The 18,990-nt window shown below is 45.3% G+C and overlaps 1 protein-coding gene and 1 long non-coding RNA gene across 4 annotated transcripts in view; one reads left to right on the top strand and one right to left on the bottom strand.

Annotated features, from left to right (window-relative positions):
* HECW2 (HECT, C2 and WW domain containing E3 ubiquitin protein ligase 2) overlaps positions 1 to 12,695 on the bottom strand; it is a 368,867-nt gene extending 356,172 nt beyond the window's left edge. Inside the window, exon 1 of one of the 3 annotated variants that reach the window (XM_082689013.1) lies at positions 12,607 to 12,695. The gene's annotated coding sequence lies outside the window, so the exon portion shown is untranslated. Of the gene's footprint in view, positions 1 to 11,806; positions 11,895 to 12,606 lie in introns of those variants that run through there. The other 2 variants (XM_082689011.1, XM_082689012.1) reach the window with 2 other exon arrangements.
* A 121-nt stretch (positions 12,696 to 12,816) lies between these two features.
* LOC309843538 lies at positions 12,817 to 14,814 on the top strand. Its single transcript, XR_014300194.1, has 2 exons — positions 12,817 to 12,976; positions 14,620 to 14,814. It is a non-coding gene; the product is annotated as an uncharacterized lncRNA (long non-coding RNA).
* Positions 14,815 to 18,990: the final 4,176 nt, after the last annotated feature.

Here is an 18,990-nt window from a genome sequence, read left to right as displayed (position 1 = left end):
AAATAAATAAAAGTGCAGTGATAGGCTTACAATACATAAAGCCAAGAATGGAGCTATACTAAGGTAAAATTTTTGAATACTTTTGAAATTCATCTGAACTAGATCATTTTAAATTAAAAAGTTTACTGTAATCCCCACAGCAAACACTAAGAATATAACTCAAAAAATATTATAACAGTATTACTGAGCACGATAAAGACCTATGAAAATCCTCTTCTCCAGAAAAGCAACATTGGAATTAAAACACCACACTAGAAAACAGATAATTAAGACAACATAAGGCAGTAATAGAGAAACACAAGGAAGATAAAGAAGACCTGAGGCATATAGGAAAAAAAATAGCAAAAAGGTAGACATTATCCACCTTATCAGTAAGTAACATTAAATGAAATAAACATTCCAGTCACTCTAGCTGAACACTAATCAAAAAGCACAGATTGGCATAATATAGATCTTAATTGATCCAACTATTTGCTGTCTAAAAGAGATACTTTAGATTCAGAGATACAAATAAGATGAAAGTAAAAAAAAGGACAAAGATATACCACGCGAAGAATAACTAAAGTACGAACTGGATTCGCAATACTAGTATCAGACAAAATAGAAATTGTTACCAGAGATTAAGAAATATATGCAATGTATACAAGAGTAATGATAAAAGAGTCAATTCAAGAGGAAGACATTATAATTATAAACATATATGAACCCAAGAACAGGGCTGCAAAACATAAAAGTATAAACTGACCGAGTTGAAAAGAGAAACAATTCAACAGTAGTTGGAGATAGCAAGACTATTTTTCAAGGCTTATATAACAATTAGAAGATCGACAAGGAGAAGTAGGACACCAAAAGCACAAGGATAAAAAAAAATAAATAACTGGGCTTCATTAATATTAGAAATGATTGTGCTTCAAATGATACTATCAAAAAAAGTAAAAGGACAATTTCACAAAATCAAAATATTTTCAAGTCATATATCTCATAAAGTCTAGGATCCAGAATATAAAAAGAATTCATACAACAGAAGAGTAACCCAATTCAAAAGTCAGCAATGAATTTGAATAGACATGTCTCCAAAGAATGGGGTTGGTTGTCCAAATTTGTAAATATACGAAAACTCACTGAATTCTACTGACAACGGTGAATTTCATGGCATGTAGATTATATTTCAAAAAGGCTATCATTTTTTTTAAATCAGTGAGGAAAATGGATATCTACAGAATGACTTTCCAAGATAAAAATAATTGTATCTTGTCTTACTTCAGGACAATAAACATTCTCTAACCCAGATTGTGCTAGATGCTGGGATGTGAAGATAAATAATAAAAAGTCCTTACCCTTGAGGAACTTAGTTTTTAACAAAAAACATGATAATAAATCTTTGGAGAGAATATTGATTCTTTCCCCTAGTTTTTACTTTCAAAATGTATAAAATATTAATTTTACCATGACAAACTTTAATTGAAAATCCAATTTCAGCAAACTTGAAATAATAGCAGGTACCCAAATCAACAACCAGATGCTAAAGAAAAATTAAATCAAATTCTATCTCTAGTCACACTTCTCTCCCAGAACAAGGAGGTCCAAGTTGTGGTCCCACCTACTGACCCCGACTGCCATGTTGTAGTGCATGATTCCATCTTCAGTGTGGCCAAGAAATTTGCATGTCGCCATTTCCTCATCCTTGTCCCAACCCACTTTCAGATTTTACAGGACCTAAATTTTATTCCTTCAGGGCCCCAACTCTTTCTTTCAAATACCATTAGTTACTAAGGTTCTCCAGGCATATCTGGTCAGGTCATCGACACAAAGGCAGCTCCCTTCTTTTATATTTTTTATTTCTTTTACTTACTGAAGACCCAAAACGGTCCCTACCAAGACCAAAACACCACTCCGTGTTTGGTGCCCTGCACACCAAGAGCCTGGCACTGGTACCAACTCAGACGTTCTGTCGCTCCAGAACAAGAGTTGTAAAACGGATGCAGGCAGCATACAAAATTTGTTTGGGCTGTGCTGTTCTAAAAACATTTTAATTGCCACTCAAGAGATGTTTTACATACAAACTTACATTTTTAGCTTCATTTGAAAAATGTGAAGATTTGGCCATCCTGGACCCAAATTCCCCTGTGACAACTGACTGAGCTGGGTAGCATCCCTCTTTCCCTTTGGACGAAAAATGCCCTCCATGGTCCTCGCCACTCCACAAGATTTCCAGGCACAGCACATCCCACTGGTTTTCCTTGTGACCTGCTGGCCCTGGAGGCATTAAAGTTTAAGACAATCGAAGTCCAGAGTGTCAGAAGTTGTTTCTGAGTATAAAGCCAAGACATCTTCCTTTCTCTTCAGTTTTAGGTTGCATGGCCATGTTTTTCTGCCTTTGCCAAGCTCTCCTAGTTTCTCACTCCAACAACTGCTTCAAATTCCTATCATCATTATCATGTCTGACACGTAAGTATCACCCACTTAAATCACTCCAGGACACTCCTACGGAGGCATCTTCAGGCCTGGAAGCTCCAACATGCACAGGATCATTTCAGGCCATCCTGCAGAAGGCACTGAGGATCTTGTCCATAGACAGGAAATCTTCATTTCCCAATTTACTTCTCTTTGACGATAAATGTTCCTCCTAAATTTCTGAATTCTGGTAAGTTAAAGCAAGGCTTCTCAGACTTCGCTGGGCAGAGTACAGTGCAGCTGGGGATCTTGTTAATATGCAGATTCTGGCTCAGGTGTGGTACAGGGCCCGAGATTCTGCATCTCTAACAAGTCCAGGTGATGCTGATGCTGCCGGTCTGTGGATTACTTTGAACAGCAGGAGTTAGGAGACATATAAAGAAGGAGGTCTCTGAGATCAGAATTGTCTGAATGAATTAGACCCCAAAACTTGACTTTCTGCCATTTTAAAACTACAAAATGTTAATATTTCATATCTATGCCAACTTATATAAGTAACAGCCTTTCATAATGGTCCATGAGAAAGAAACAAGTGGTTCTTTCCACCATTAGGCATCGGTGACTGTATATTCACTCTGATCGATACTGAAGTGTCAGCCAGGTTCCCATTTATTTAGAGTGCTGAAAACCTAGGGGGCAGAAAGGCTAATAGGAAACAAAACAACTAGTACAACATCTAAAGCAAAAGATGAGAGGAGCCTGAGTGGCTCAGTTGGTTAAGCATCTGACTCTTGATCTCAGGATTATGAGCTCAAGCCCCACGTTAGGCTCCATGCTGGGGGTGGAGCCTACTTAAAATAAGTAAAAATAAATAAATAACTGTTAAAAATAATAATAAATAGAGCAAAGATTATGAAGATATTAAGTGCTATAAAACAGTGATTCCTAAGAGGGTGGAGTATCAGCATCTGGAGGGGAAAATGTCAGCCCATATACTTCCCCCTGCCCCCCCCCCCAGATTATGACACTGGCTCTGCCCACCTTTAATGTCAATCACTGACAAAGGAAGCTATGTATACTTCTAGGACTGCCATATCCTTCAGAAAAGAAACACGGGAAAACTACTGTTTTCAGATTGTATCCCGAAACGCAATGGAGATACGGGGCCTGGAAGAGTCAGTGAAGTTGGTGGGCATTCCAGTTGGGAAGTGCTCCTGTGGTAAAAGTACTGAGGGCAAGATGAGTCTGGGGAATTTATAGGATGGAAAGAAGACCTGCCTAATAAAAGTAAACCGGAGCGAGTGCCTCCCTCACCACCACCCCATCCTGAGTAGAGGAAGCACAAAAAGATCTCCTAAGAACTTGATGTTAAGAACCTGTTAAGAACACTAAAGAGATATTCCTTCACAGGAGGGCTCAACTAGTTTGTCTCTCAGGTCCTTTCCAATTTTTCCACAGTTGAAGGAAAAAATGTTCAATTTTCTTCTCACACATATTTCTAACATGAGCAACCTGCCTTGCCTGCTTTTGAACATGCGAAATTACCAAAGACAGTATGACTATGAAAAAGCCCCTGTAAATTTATGAAAATGATAGCTAAATGACTGCATCAGGTCAATTTCTCCTACTGCTTGGCATCCCCACTTCTTCGAGACTGTTCTCATAGCTCTTACTCTCACCTATGTCATCAATCATCTCTGTGACTCTTCTCTGAACTCTGTTCAAATGACCCTCATCCCTCTCACACAGACAAACAATGAGGTACGCTTCTGGTCTTCCCTGATTACTCCGTCCAAAGGAAGTCTCAGTTACACTCCATGCTCCATCAATAACCCTCTCTAGAAAGCACTTACCACACTTCCAACTATATTTTTTCCTTTTTTACTCAGGAGATATTTCAAGCATATTTTCAAAAGTTTATGTAGTTACAAAGTACAACAGCAGCCCATACACCACCGCCCAGATTTAACAAATATAAACATTTTAGCCACGTTTGCTTTACACTTAAATATTTGTTTATCATATCCTACTAGATTCTCTGTTTTATCTGGGCAGGGCCATGTCTAATTATTCACCTCTTTTATACGTATCACTTAGCATAGAGCCTGGCTCATAGACAGCTCTCAGTACTCATGCAACATGTAATGAATGAAGGGCTTCTGGCCTAGAAGTAAATAATGGTAATCAATATGGAAGAGTTATTAGACAAAACACAAAGACTCCATCTTTATTTAAGTTCAAAAAAAAAAGGGGGAAATGAATCTTTACTGAAGGTTCAAATTTAAATGTGTGCTCTAACTGGACCCTACATTAGAGTGAGCTAGCTGAGAAAGGAGCAGAAGCCCTCATCCCTTCTGCCCTGGATAGCCCACATACTGCTACTGGGATGGAGAGACAGGAAAGGAGCCCACAAAGCCCCTTCTAGCTTAAAGACGCCAACTGACGGACGGAGAAGAGGAAAAGAGGGAAGACAGGAGGAAGGCCTATGCAAAGAGAATCCAAGACCACTGGAGATCATTGACTGTTTTAGGTTAGGTCAGGGGCAATATAGATCATGTGCTGACAACTTCTGAGTATCAAGCCCATTTGTCTGGAATGAAGCCAAGCCTAAAGCAGAAGATATAAAAGGTCGTGTCCAACTGCTAGATTTCTCCACCTCCTTCTACCTGTACCTCCTGCCACCCAGTCTCTTAATCAAAATCCTACAAGCCTAGGTTCCTCCCAGCATGGTTCTCTACATGCTCTCGAGTACCAGGCATACACTGGTACCCTTTCTCCATCGAAATGAGTGAGCCTAAGTTCTACTGCTTTGTGCTCTTACTCTCCCAACAGGCCATGAAGAGGAAATACGGTTATTATTTAAAGGACTGTCCATTACCAAAAACATAACCTCCTTAAACCACTCTGTGGCCAATGTGGATCTCCAATTTCATCCAACGAAGGAATTTCTTGGTCCTGAGATGGCGGCAGATCGTGCTATTTGTTGCGCCTTCTTCCTTCCCTCCCGGCGCTTGACACGGCTCGCTGGGGGCAGGGCATATTCCCGACGTACGCCACTTGATATGAGACAAATGGTTTCTCCTCAGCATCATAAAAAAGCATTTTTTCTTATCCCACAGATAAAATGTTCTATGTGTGCCTTTCCTCTAAACAGCCAGCCTCGGTCTGCATGGAGAAGCCCAGTCATGCCCCCTGCCCGTCCCTCCGCAAGCACATTCCTAACACTCAGGGGCCGCAAGTTGGCTGTACCCAGTTTTTGCTCTTGCTTTTAGTATCTCCTCCAGATCGGAAGGCAGGACACCTGCTCTGTGGAGGCAGCAGCACGCAGACCGGCCTCGAGGGAAAACTCCTTTACCTTACGAAGCCCTCACCTTCCTATCCGATCATGAAACCAAGTGCTCCCTAAGTCCTGCCCCCGGAGCAACGCTTCCAGTCTCATGAGCGACAGTTCAGCAAAGGAAAAATCTCCTCTCTCTGAGCACAAGTTTTCAGCGATAAATGAACAAAGCATCACCAAGCGCTCCTCCCTGGACAGACGCCAAGAGCTGATTCATTCTCTGCATGACCTCCGTGGTTTCATCCAACCATAAAGTGAAATACCTCCCAGTATGTACTTGATAGTAATCAGCCTTCGACACACTACTCCACGGCCGTTATGCAACAGCCAGCCGGGCCGTTGGACAAAGGAATTCTGTCAATAACTTCTGGTTTCTCGTTAAGGACAGCGCTTGTCTTTAGCTGTGCGGCCGATTTTGCGAGTGTCTATGCAATAACATGACTCATTCTTACTTTCGCTGTACGAGTCCTTTAACGATGCCACTAGAGTCTTTCCGTCCCTAACTTACCTCTAGAGATATAATATGTTAATTTTGTAATGGAAAGCATTATTGTGTGCTTGTCCTGGAAAACGGCAATAGTGTAACAGAGAAGCCACTGTGCTTTGTTCAAAAATGACACCAAAACATCCATGGCTTCATGCCACTATTGGACAGTTTCATAACAGGCAATGACGGGGAATGAGGAGCAAAAGGATGGATGGCAAACCCAAGAAAGGAACAGTGTTAGGAGAGCCATCCTCATACTTCCATTTGCACTTTGCAGTTTCAGTTACTGTTTTGAACTCCTCACTCTCGCGGAGTCCCTTGCTTTTATACATGCAGATTTCACATTTTATATTTGCAGTGGGATTGAGTTCTCTAAACATGTTTAGGACATTCTGAACTGTAGCATTCATAGGACTATTTTCATTACTATTTTCACACTTCGCAGAACCACTTTTCAGCCACTGATCTATTTTTACAAATGGGGATACAGTTTAAGACTAGCAACAAGCAAACACATGCTATTTTAACAAACAGGAAGAAAATGAAAGGAAAAGCTCATTAACCAAGTTGAAGTGCACTATTTATGACATGTACACGATACTGACCAGGGCAGGCTTCAGAGCACAAAGACAACTTTTTAAATATTATAATGAGTTTTAAGAATATAAGGGGATTTCTGGGGCGCCTGGGTGGCTCAGTGGGTTAAGCCTCTGCCTTCAGCTCAGGTCATGATCTCAGGGTCCTGGGATCGAGTCCCGCATAGGGCTCTCTGCTCAGCAGGGAGCCTGCTTTCCCCTCTCTCTCTGCCTACTTGTGATCTCTCTCTCTCTGTCAAATAAATAAAATCTTAAAAAAAAAAAAAAAAAGAACATAATGGGATTTCTGCCGACATTGTAATCACTCTTGTATCTCAAAGTCCTCCACGATCTGCCACTCCAAACCACTTTTCTGATTTCATATCCAGCTCCTCCCAGTCGCCCCACCCCATCCGTCCTGGTCTTCTTGCTAATTCTAAATACATTCTTCAGGCTTTCACACTGGCTCTTCCCTGTGCGTGGAGCATGCCCCCTCAGGTATGTGCGTGGGTAACTTCTCTCACCTTTTTCAAAGTCTTGGCTTAAGATTAGGGTCTTTTTCTCCATGAAGGCTCCTCAGCTCCACTGATCCTCTTCTACTGTCCCTTTCTTCCCAAGTATGTACTTCCTTCCCGCATGCTATCTGACCTACTTACTCATTTTTTTTTTTACTGTCTGTTTATTATCTGTCTCCCACCCCACCCCTACATGCCAAGAAAATGAAAACGTCCCAAGGGTGAGGATCTTTTGTTTTATTCATTGGTACTTCCTCAGCCTCCAGATCAGATATTGACTTGTGAAAGGAGCCCAATAAGTAGTAATTGAATGAATGAGTGAATGAAATTTTTTCATTGTTTTTTCCTTTCTAACCACCAAACAGCCTACAGATCTTTGAGAACAAAACAGAAAACGAGCACCATCACAGGTTTTTAAACAAGAATTACACTCACAGATGAGTATTCCAACTACACAAGGTCAGGAGAGGACTTAAATTTTAGAGAGGGTGGATGCAAAGAGTTTAGTTTTAAAGTCAGTCCATGAAAGAGATGATGAAGGCCACGATTTTCCAAAGAACTAGGCATTCTTGCGCGATTTATCTCAACCCCACAGTACACAAATCAATAGACATATGATCAGTGTTCATGCAAACATAGACACATATATGCATGCACACACGTAAACACATGTGCTGAACAAATCTAGAAGAAGCAGAAGACACTCTTCCATCTGTCCTTCATATGACAGCTAATGACCTGGCTCACACTTCAGACGACCATACATCACGGCTTTCCCGGGACTGTCCCAGCTTAGACTTGGTGATCCAGTGCCCTTTCCAGTTATTACTCCCGCTTACTCTCAAACGTGTCCTTGTCTAGACAGAACTACATGTCACCCTACTTATAAAGGAGATGCATAAATTCCTTCCTGTTTAGACACCCTGACCTCAGTTTTGAGGGTCTTAGTGGAGCAGGTACAGAAAAGGTGACAACCATCATTAATTGTAACACCTACCAGCCAGCGCTGCAAGTGAACTATTTTGAACGGGCAATTCTCCAGCAAAGTCGTAGAGCAACTGCTGCAGAAGGAGATGCCACAAGCTCCAAATATCTAGCCTGGAACCCAAACCTTACCAGGTCACCTTCACAATCGCAAACCCCTAAGAGAAATTTCACCCAGTGAGCACGCACGCCAAGTTCTTCTCTGTAAACGCTCCATATGAAAAGCGGAGACCCAAACTCAAGACTGGAGTCAGAAGATAAAATTGAAAACAAAGGCTCTTCTATTATCCTGTGGCCCAGAAAGCTGAGAAACTAGAAGAATGTTGAGTCACGTCTTCACAACACGTGTGTTCCTAACTCTCAGTAAATATCCCAAAAATGGACCCATCATTAAATCTTGAAATCTGCATTCACATCCCAAGAGCCATCCATCTGCCGGATCTGCAAACGGGCTTCGTCGAAGCTCTTCTCCCAAGTCCCGGGAGTTATCCCAATTCCTGTCGGCCCGAGGTAAATGGGCAAGTGTAACTCTTCATATTCTTGAAAGTCATAACAGAGGTTTAGAGCCATAGCAGATATTTAACAACTTAAGGATAAAACTACTCATTTCTATATATGTAAATAGATGACAAGCAAGCAATGACCTCATTTTTCAATCTTTTATCTTCCTGCTATTTCTTTTTTCTGTATGTATTTTTTGGTTTAATTTTTTTTTTAGCCTTTCTTATCTTTGCATACAACAAATAAAAGACTAAATAAAGCAAGACTGAAAATCTGAGGACAGGAGTGGGTAGTAAAGAAAAGTCAGGGTTCTGTAACCTCTAGGGTAACTACATAATTTATCCAACTACAGCACTTCTAAACGTGAAAAAGAATGCTTTGGGTAACTAAGAGAGGTCAATAGGAAGAAGCTGGGACCACTGTGGACAAACCAGGAGGTCTGGTCCCTCTTGTAATTCCTCATTCATATTCCCATATGAAAGACATCCTGTGTGTAAAGAAACAACCCTCTGTTTTTGTTGGGTCAACCAAACTTCAAATATAGCTCTTCTCCTTCAGGCCAGGCCTGGCTTCTGACAATGAAACTAGAAAGGTTTTCATGCCATGCTGCCATTCCCCATCCAACACACCATGCAAAACTGGTTCCATTTTTACCCAAGAAAACAAGCAACACACAAGAATGTGGACCCAGGCCAGGCTTATAGCAAGCCCCGGACTTGGAGCCTGGGGTTTCTTTTAAAGCAACACTTCACAAGAGAGACAACAGCCTGGTAAGAGGGTTCACAGATCCAGCCACAGATTTAACAAGTATTTTGAATGTTAGATCCTGTCTTCGATGCGAGGACCCCCACTGAAAGTGGACAGAGGCCAAAAGCCATCTCTCCTGCAAAATACATTCACCTATACCATCTGTCCTCAACTACAGGTAACAACCTTAGTTTCTTTGTCTTTGGCTGAGGTCAGGGGTGGAAAAGGCTTTGAAAAGAATAAAAAACTATGGTTTTCTCTCCAGATCACACTGCCCAAGTTAAAGAGCCGGTGCTCACTTTTATTCCATACTTCCTATCCACGGGGTCAAACATTGCTCATGTTCATGAAATCTCGTACGTGGCTTGAGAATATTCATTTACTGGGCTATCCTCCCTCAAAATCACAGAGGGAAGACCAGTTTTGCAATCTACAGCACATAAAGAACCTATAATGGTGGTTGGAACAGGAAAGCTGCAGCTGGCTTCTCTCGAATGTTCAGAATGACTTTGATTCTTCAGACTCTGCAGCCAAAGGCTGCTCAATGTGGTGGCAAAGGCATTGGTAAAGCAAACGTCTTAGGCTAAGTAATTACAGAAGCCGGTTCTATCCACAGCTGAGAGTGTGGGGGCAACTGCTAGAAGTTAGGGAATCACCTGTCTTAGAGATGGTGGAAGAATTCCTGCGGACCAGACCAAAGTCCTTCCAATTTTAGTATATGTGCTGCCGAAGCGAGCACCCAAAGTCCTTCCAACTAGGAGACACTGTGAGTCCAAGGGGCTATTTGTTGAAATGACAGAGAGCTAAGAAAGTTATGACTGCTTTCTCCCTGTAAGTGGTAGGATAATCTTAAATTCAAAGACATTTCTACTAAGAAAACCGTTTAAACTGCTTCACATAATCACAAATGAGACTAAAATGTGCCAAACAAATAATCAAAACAAATAGCTTAATGATGACTTTTTCAATGTTCAAAGAAAGAAGAAATTAACTGGTTCGAAGACTGGACGGTGAGGTTATAATGTCTCTTTTGGGAGATCAAAACGGTGTCTTCCCCACCTTCTAGCCCGCCCTCTCCCTCTTCCAAACAGTGAAGTGGACAGTTTCTGGAAAATACAATGACCCTTTATGCCCGGCTTCTCTTGTCTGCTTAGGGATACCATCTGTCTCCCACGCTATGTAAACAATCCCGGCAGGAATCTTCCGATGACCAAACAGATTAGCAAACTCCAGATTTTCACACCATTAATAATATCCCCCATCCAGATTCGGCCTCTTGCTTTAATAATGCCAACAATAAGCCTAATACCTTATCCTTCTCTGTTTATAGGGACTGTGAGTGTCCTTTTAAAGAAATCTCTCAGAACCTACAGAGCCATCTGTTGGGAGGAGGGGGTGGGGGAAGCTCTCTCCAGGCAACGAAGACCAGAGCCCTTGAGGGAACGGGGAAACAATAAAACGAAAATCATACCTGTAAGACAAAGGCATACATGAAATTTCACCAGGTGTAATAGAGGACACTACTAATCACACTAAAATCTTTTTTCTTCCAAAAGCCAAAGTACAGAAAATTGCTCAAGAAAAGATAAGTTTCACACTTGGACAAAGATGTCCACACAGCGAGAATTCCGAGTTTTCCTTGACTCTGGGGCAGGGACAGCAGAAACAGACCCGGAGGGCTTAAAGCCTCGGGCAAGTTTGCCGACCGTCCGCCTCGACCTAGGCTGACCGCCGAAGCCTGCCTTCTGGAACTTTAATATTGATCCCCCGTAACTCCGCGAGCCCTCCGTCTTGTCTCCAAAGACTTCCAACGCTCAAAGAAATAGCCGGGCCTGCCAAGACGTTCCTGAAGTTGCTAAGTGTCAAGGAGAAGCACTTGAGCACCGCAAAGGGAGGAAAAGGCAGGCAGGGAAGGGCCAAGCTCTGCAGCTGCCCGTCCTCGAAGCGGCGGCGTCTGAATCCGCAGCCCCGGCTTCCTCCAGGCCCCAGGCCCGGCCGAGGATGCTCCCGGCACATTCCTCGCCAGAGAGCAGGGAAGCCCCTCGCCCGCGAGCGAGGCTCCAAGGGCCCCCACGGTCCCCGCTCCCCGGGATAATCCAGCCACGAAACCCGTCCCGGAGCCTCCCCACCCCCACCCCGCATCTCAGGGCCGCGGAAGCCGAAATGTCAAATGAATGACCGCGCCGGGGCGCGCGGAGGAAAACAAAGCCGCCCCCCGCCGGCCCGTACCTGCGGCGCCAGGGCCGCGCTCCGGCCGCGCACTCACCTGGGGCTCGGGCGCCGCGGGCTGGGCTGGGAACGCGGCCGCGGGGCGGGACGGCGCCCCCGCAGTCGACCGGCCCCGCGGCCCCGGCGCCCTCCGGCCGGTCCGCGCGCGCCGCGGGGAGAGCAGGAGGCCCGGGGCGCCGCCACGCGTCGCATGCAGGTCCCGGCTGCGGCGGCCGCTGCCGAGGGCCCAAGGGGCCGAGGGCTCCCGCGCCGCCGTCCCCGACCCCGCGACCCGCGGCGGCGACGGCACAGACGCGGCGCAGGAGCAGAGCGCGCCCGGCGCGCCCCTCAGCGGCTCTTCCCGCCGCGCTCCGCCGCGGGCCGGGGCTCCGCTCGCCTTTGTGCCGGCATCTTCCTTCGCTCGCGGCGACACCCGGCGCTCCCCCGGCGGCTCCGCGCCGCCGCCCACCCCCGGGTTACGCCGCGCCCCCCGCGCGACCCGCCGATTGTGCCGAGTCAGCAGCGGCCGCGGCGGGGACGCGCGAAGCCATGTCTCCCGCCCGCGCTCGAGAGGGCGCCGGGGGTCCGGCTGCGGCGCGGAGCTCCACGGCCGAGCTCGGCGGCCCCGGCGGGGCGCGGCGCGTCCCCGAGCGGCTCGGCGGCGTCCGGCTCCCCGCGCTCGCTCCTCTGGTGTCGCCCCGGAGCGGCGCGCCGGCCCGCCGGCGTGTCCCCTCTCGCCGCTCCCCGCCGCGCCGCCCGGCCTCCCTCCCGCCGCCACCGGCCTCCCGCCGGGCCGGCTCCCGCCCCAGACAGCCGCGGCGCCCCGGCCCGGGCAGAGCGCGGGGTCGGCCCGCTCACCTCTGGCGGCGCCGGCGCCCCTCCCGCCGGCCGCCCGGGCGGCATCTGCCCGCACCTGCCCGCGGGGCACCTGGCTGGGGGCTTCCTGCACGTCGGGGACGGCGGAGGGACGGCGGGACCTCGGCCAGCCGGGCCTCCTGGGGAAGGTGCGGGAGCGAGTGGGGCGGGCGCGGCGGGGCGGAGGACGAATCCCGAGGCTGCGGAGGACCCGGAGCGGCTCTCCTGCGGCGCCGAAGGACGGGAGGGTTCTGAGGCGCCGTGGAGGAGGGAGACCCTCTGAGGTCATGCAAGCGGGACTCTTCCTAAATCTCACCGAAAAGCTGACGGAGGAATGTCATGGCTCGGTTTCCCCACCGGCAAGGGCAAGACGGTAATACTCCTGTCACCGACACGGGGTGTGGTCGCAATTAAAAATGAATTACTGAAAGCGCTCCCAGCTACTTTGCCTAAAGAGAGCACTAAATTAAAAATTACTGTATGAATACTCTCAGCTTTCTATTTACTCCTTCAGTAGCATCTTCATTGACCCAGCCCCACTTAGGGGAAGGACTGAAAAAGCCAAAGGGCAAGACTATTGCCCTCTATGCGTGGTATCTATCCAGAGGTCGGGGGGAAAGATGTGCTTGATTTTACGGTTTAACAACTGTGGCCATAAGGAGGAAGCTCCCAAACATTGCCCCCTCCCCAAATAATGCATATCCATTATTTTGGAATTTTTGAGTTTGTGTTTTCAGTATTATCCATCTCTGCCCTTTCTCTATTAACAGGAATTAGATTTTCTTTTGGGAACTACTCCTCCCCCTTGCCCAGGAGTTTTTATGGTTCGGGATCATGACACCTCCCGTCCTCACTCCCCAGAACTGACCAGTTATCATATTCCAGACCATAGTAATTGGTTCCGGAATGGGTATGTTGGTCCCGGAACCCTATCTGGGGCTTTTGCTGAATCAGTTCAGAAAAAGAAGCTCTTTTAACTGGGATAACTAATAAGCCAGTAATAACCAGTACAACCACTTGAAGGAAGCCAGCTTCAAGGGAAGGAAAGCTGAGGGAGAGAGGATGGTGTCTTTTGAGACTTAAGAGGCAAATATGTCTGAATGAATGCTACCCCTAATGCCAATAAATCCCCTTTCTCTTAATATCCTTAGATGAGTTTCAATTGTGCCTGTCACCTGTCATTAAAAAAAAAAAAAAAAAAAAGCTTTGACCCATTATTCGCAGAGATCTATCCATTGCTAGACAATTCCACAGAATTGGTGAACCCCTCCCCACACCCAGCACGTGGCCAGGAAAAAAAAAAAAAAAAAAGGCCTATTTTTGTTCCTACTGGAAGAATCAGGATCCCAAGAGATCCCTCATGATGTTCTCTTTCTACAACCTGCTCTAGACCCAGCAACCCCACACCTGCAAACCCTTAACCTCCTGTATTGATTAACCACTATGTTACAATTTTGCCTTAAACAAAAAAAAGCATAAAAATAAATAGCACTAAAATGGATCATTATTGCTGCCCTTAGGTTTAAAAAAAAAAAAAAACGATTTTCTCTTACTTAAAAGGAAGTCCCATCTATCTTTAAAATTTTCTGTATGTCAAGCATAAACCCCGAAGCTAAGATATCAAATAAGATTAGTAGCAAAGTCATCCAGAATCTCAGCTTTCCAAAGGTGTATAAATGTTAGGTTCTTTCACGATGTGCTCCCCAAACCCCATTACCACCATTACCTTATTTAGGTCTCAGCATCACAGGATCCAGGACAGATTCTCACCTAGCCTGACTTTGAACCGTTCCCATAAAGAAAACTCCTCTATTTCACACGCTGGTCAAGTCTCTGTTGAAACTGACCTAACCCTAGAAAATGATTCTTAATATTGAGTCATTGTACTTTTTCACCTAATAGAACTCCAAGTACAGAAGATAGACTTGTGGACCCCTTGAACTGTGTCTTCAGAGATCTTTGCATGGTCCTTAGCTGTTTATTACATGACACTGACCTAATTCTTCACCATCCTAGGTGACCTCCTTACAATGAACATGTGCAGGTTTGTGGACACTCCCCCTGAAGTGTAATGTCCAAAGCTGAACCCAAAGGCATATTCCAAGAAACTTAAGCTTCAAGCCCCAGCACCACAGGAGGAGTCCTAAAAGTATGTTCACTTGGCTTTATGTTTCTATAAAGGTTTTTGAAAGTAAAATATTTTAATCTCAAGAGACTGCTGTGTCTTTGTATCTAACTTCCTTTCTGTCATAATTTTCCTTCCATCTGGAAGCATCGGAGTGCTAGGCATGTGGGGCATCTGGCTAAGGGGAAGTTGAGTTTGTTAGATGGAATAAATGTATGGGGGTCTTGGGCATTACAGCCCATAGTTATAGTGACATTATTGCAGCTGCTTGAAGGTCCACTGCCAAGAGGATCAACGGGTGTTGTGACACTAAGGCAGAGGGCCAGACATCTTATCAGCAAATAAATGAGTCCCTCAGAATCCAACACGGAAGTATACAGGTAACAGGGTAGACAATATTTGAAATACATGGATCCAGAGCAAGAATGTGGAAAATGCCTCCCCCCCATCTTATTAGATGGAAAAGAACTTTTTCCATATTTGACAACAATCTTAAAAAAGTAGATGGCTTTTCCAGTAGGGACTGAAAGGAACCTCTTCTAAACTATCAATAATAAAAACACATTTCAATCAGCTATGCTAATGGAAAGACTGAGAGATCTGTTAATGTTGTAGAATAAAATGTGACAGAATCATTTTTACATGAAGAAAACAGAGTAGGCAGACAGAGTATAGGAAAAAGTGTTATAAAAGTATATTAGGCAATAAATTATTTTCAAATCATGGTATTTTTTATACTTGCTGATGTCTGATACTTGTGAATAGATTTTAATTTGTAATCTGATGTGATTTTTTTAAATTCTAAATATTATCTTGTACTTATGTATTCTTTTCCTTAAAAAGACTCTGAGCTGTATTATATTCAGACTCCAAAAAACATGGATCTATCCCCTGTTGAACCTGATACTCTAAATGTGGCCAAGCACAATAATGCTTTGAGATGTCCATTTCGGTCATATTGCATCTATCAACCATTATAAGAAAACGAATGGCTAATTATAACTAGGGAATTGGTGTCGCTCTCGGCCCGCAAGAACGACCCGCAGACGAGGTGAGTGGCAAGCTTCTTTATTGATAATTACCGCCGGGACCCCCGCACTAGTCTAAGACCCCCAGTATATATCCACCGAGTACAAACTATATCCAATAAGAGTACACCACGGCTAACATAACTACCAATCAGAGGGGCTACCTATGACCTTATCTGAGTGCATGCGGCATGCTCGTGAGCATCTATGTGACTCCATAGGTTTCCATATCTCTCCAGATCATGTGCCTCTCCTTTGACTCCTGGTATCGATCAAACGTCACCCATGAATGCACTCACATTAGGGTTAATCTTTCACAGCCCTCACTCCTCAGGCCTCGCCTGGTGCCTGGTACATGACTCCCTGCATTTCTTGGGCTAATCTTTTACATTCCTTGCTCCTCAGGCCTCGTTTAGTACGTGACTCCTTGCTTCTGCTGCATGGCTCTCCACAGCTCCCCCTTTTTGTATTTTTATGTGGCAGGGATCGTGCCTGTCTTAGGTTGCCAATCCTCAGCACACACGCTTACCCGTCATCGGGTACTCCCCCTAGCCGAGGAGCCCCTGTCTTAGGTTGCTATGGTGAGGGATCAGTCTTACCCGTCTTTGACTACCGATCCATCATAATAGCCACAATCTTGAGGGGGAGGTGCTAGCCTCCAGAGCCATCATAGCTTATGCCGAAGCCTATCCCGCAGATACAGTTTTAAGGAGCGTCTGAGTCAGAACCATCAGGGCTCTAATATCTGCCTAGTTTGAGGAGGGAGCCAGCAAGTCTGTTCAACTACTACCGGAGTCAAGGGATAGCTTGGTGGCGATTAAGGCCGTTCCTTGAGCTTGCCGCGATTGGCCCGCTGCTGGTTACGTACGACAGCTCTAAGCTTGTAAACTTCCACAAACATAAATTTAGCTGCACAGGGCAAAAAGCACATAAGAATAACGACTATTGCTAATACACCTATAATAGTTCCTATAACATACCATGCATGCGTCAGGGAAGGGAAGTGAGAGAACAAGGAACTTACAAAGTTTTCAGCAAGTTGTGCCACTGTTAGTTTAGCACTTGGAGCTTCCTCTATATCCAAAATTTCTTGATGCAATTGTAAAAGGTCAAGGGATAAATTAGAATTTGACCATATCCCCTCAAGGTGGCGCTGCACGCGATCCCAAGAAGTTTCAGAAATGTTATACCTTTTAGGAGTCACGCATATCCAGTGATAATCACTATGGCATTGAATTCTAGTACGTAGTTTTAGACTCTGAATTTCCTCTCCTAGGAACATTACAGCATCGTAAAGGGCATTTAAACGGGTCTCAATTCTTTTACCTATGTCTTCTTGAGTTCCCATTGCTAACGATGTATTATGCGCGAGCTGATCCACCGTATCTGCGGTGTGCACTGTTTGAGCAAGGGATACAGATGCTGTTACGGCAGTTGCAATTAGGGTTATTAATGAGACGATTCCAAGCACCAACAGTCCTAGCTCTCGTCTAGGTCGGCTTAAGGCAGAATGTACTCGCTTCCATAATTCCAAACCAGGATTAGAATACCATGGTTTAGAAACATTGACTGGAATCATAATAAAGGGAGGCTGTTTGACCACGAGTACGCCATCCCTGGGAGAAATGCCTCGAACACAATTGGTCAGAGTGCAGTTATAGCAAGAGAAATAGTAAGTAGCTTTTTTCTTATTCATAGTAAGGTTTCCCACAATTAACATAAAGGGATGAGGTACACAGGCTTGAGGATATCTAAAATCCTGCCCAATATCTTGATAACCAAATATAGTCTCCGCATCACTAGTTTGTAAGACATAGCGAAGCGCGCCTCCAAAAGCAGCAATGAGTTTCCAAATCTCAGTTTGCACTGGATATCCACGCTTGGGAGCGAGAATTGGGGGTATCTTAGGGCGACATTCAGGGCATTCCGGCGGCGTTATAGGCCCCCAGTCCCACAATTCAAACTTATCCCCTAAAGAATATTTAGTAGCCTTTTGTCCTATACAAAGTTTCCAGGGCACTCCGATCCCCTTAGCTATGCTTAAATTAGCTATACAAAGTGGAATATCCCGTGGCGCAAAACCAGACGGCACTATAGTGCCAAGGGTAGCATTAGGGCCAACTATGCTCACGTCACCATAAGCAGATCGTGGGGATACTCGTAAACAACGTGGTATTTTGCGCTTCATAGTGAAACATATGGGAACAACATCAGAATAGCCCTTGTAAGATATAGCGGCCTGCTGTGGCTGGAGATGAACAGAGGAGGGAGAGCCTAACAGAACAGTATCATTAACATACACAGGAATAGAACTCATATCCCAACCCACAGGTTGTAGCAGAGGTGGATCGGGGACATATGCCTAATACAAGGCACCTTGGGCTGACAATATTTGCATACAAACAAGCATTAGTGACAGATATGAGTCCGGAAGAGAAAAATGCACTCTATGCTGAGTCATTTGAAGAAGGGCTTGAAGCTGGGCAGTCTCTTGTCTCGGCCACAGTTGGATTGGTTCCGGATTCACGGGGGCAGGCTGCAGGACGGTCGTCGTCACTGTCATCCGCAGTAGCAGCATCTTCCACAGGTTCCACGGCCACCAGCCTGGTGAGACGTTCCGGTACCCAGAGTGGAGTGGGCGCATCCTGTGGGAAAACACAAAGAGAACCTCGGTGCCACCGGAGCACCGGGTCAGGGCCCTTCCACGAACCAGTAAGGACATCCTTGCACTTCACCATAGATTGCTGCGTTTTCTGTTGACCCCAATGGCGCTCCGCGGCTGAAACGCCATCCTTGTCAAGCGTAAGAAAATTTAAAATAAAAGTGGTCAAGTTGGTAAGGTCTGTAGGCGTGTGATACTCCTCTCCAATTCCCCCTTTTTGTATTTTTTGCAAGGTAGTTTTAAAGGTCAGGTGAGTGCGCTCTATGACGCCCTGGCCTCGAGGGTTATAAGGAATGCCTGTAACATGGTGAATATTATAACAGGCTAGAAAGTTTGAAAAGCTTTTAGAAGTATAAGCAGGAGCATTGTCTGTTTTTAACTGTTTAGGCACTCCCCAGCAGGCAAAGCTGCGCAGGCAATGAGATATCACGTTTTTAACATTTTCTCCTCGCAGGGGGGTTGCACTAACGACCCCTGAGCAAGTATCCACACTCACATGAACGTATTTTTGTTGCCCAAAGGAAGGTACATGTGTTACATCCATTTGACACAAATGGTTAGGCAATAGCCCT

This window comes from Mustela nivalis, assembly GCF_964662115.1.
Source record: "Mustela nivalis genome assembly, chromosome: 11".
NCBI lineage: Eukaryota > Metazoa > Chordata > Mammalia > Carnivora > Mustelidae > Mustela > Mustela nivalis.
This window is presented reverse-complemented; position numbering and strand designations above follow the sequence as displayed.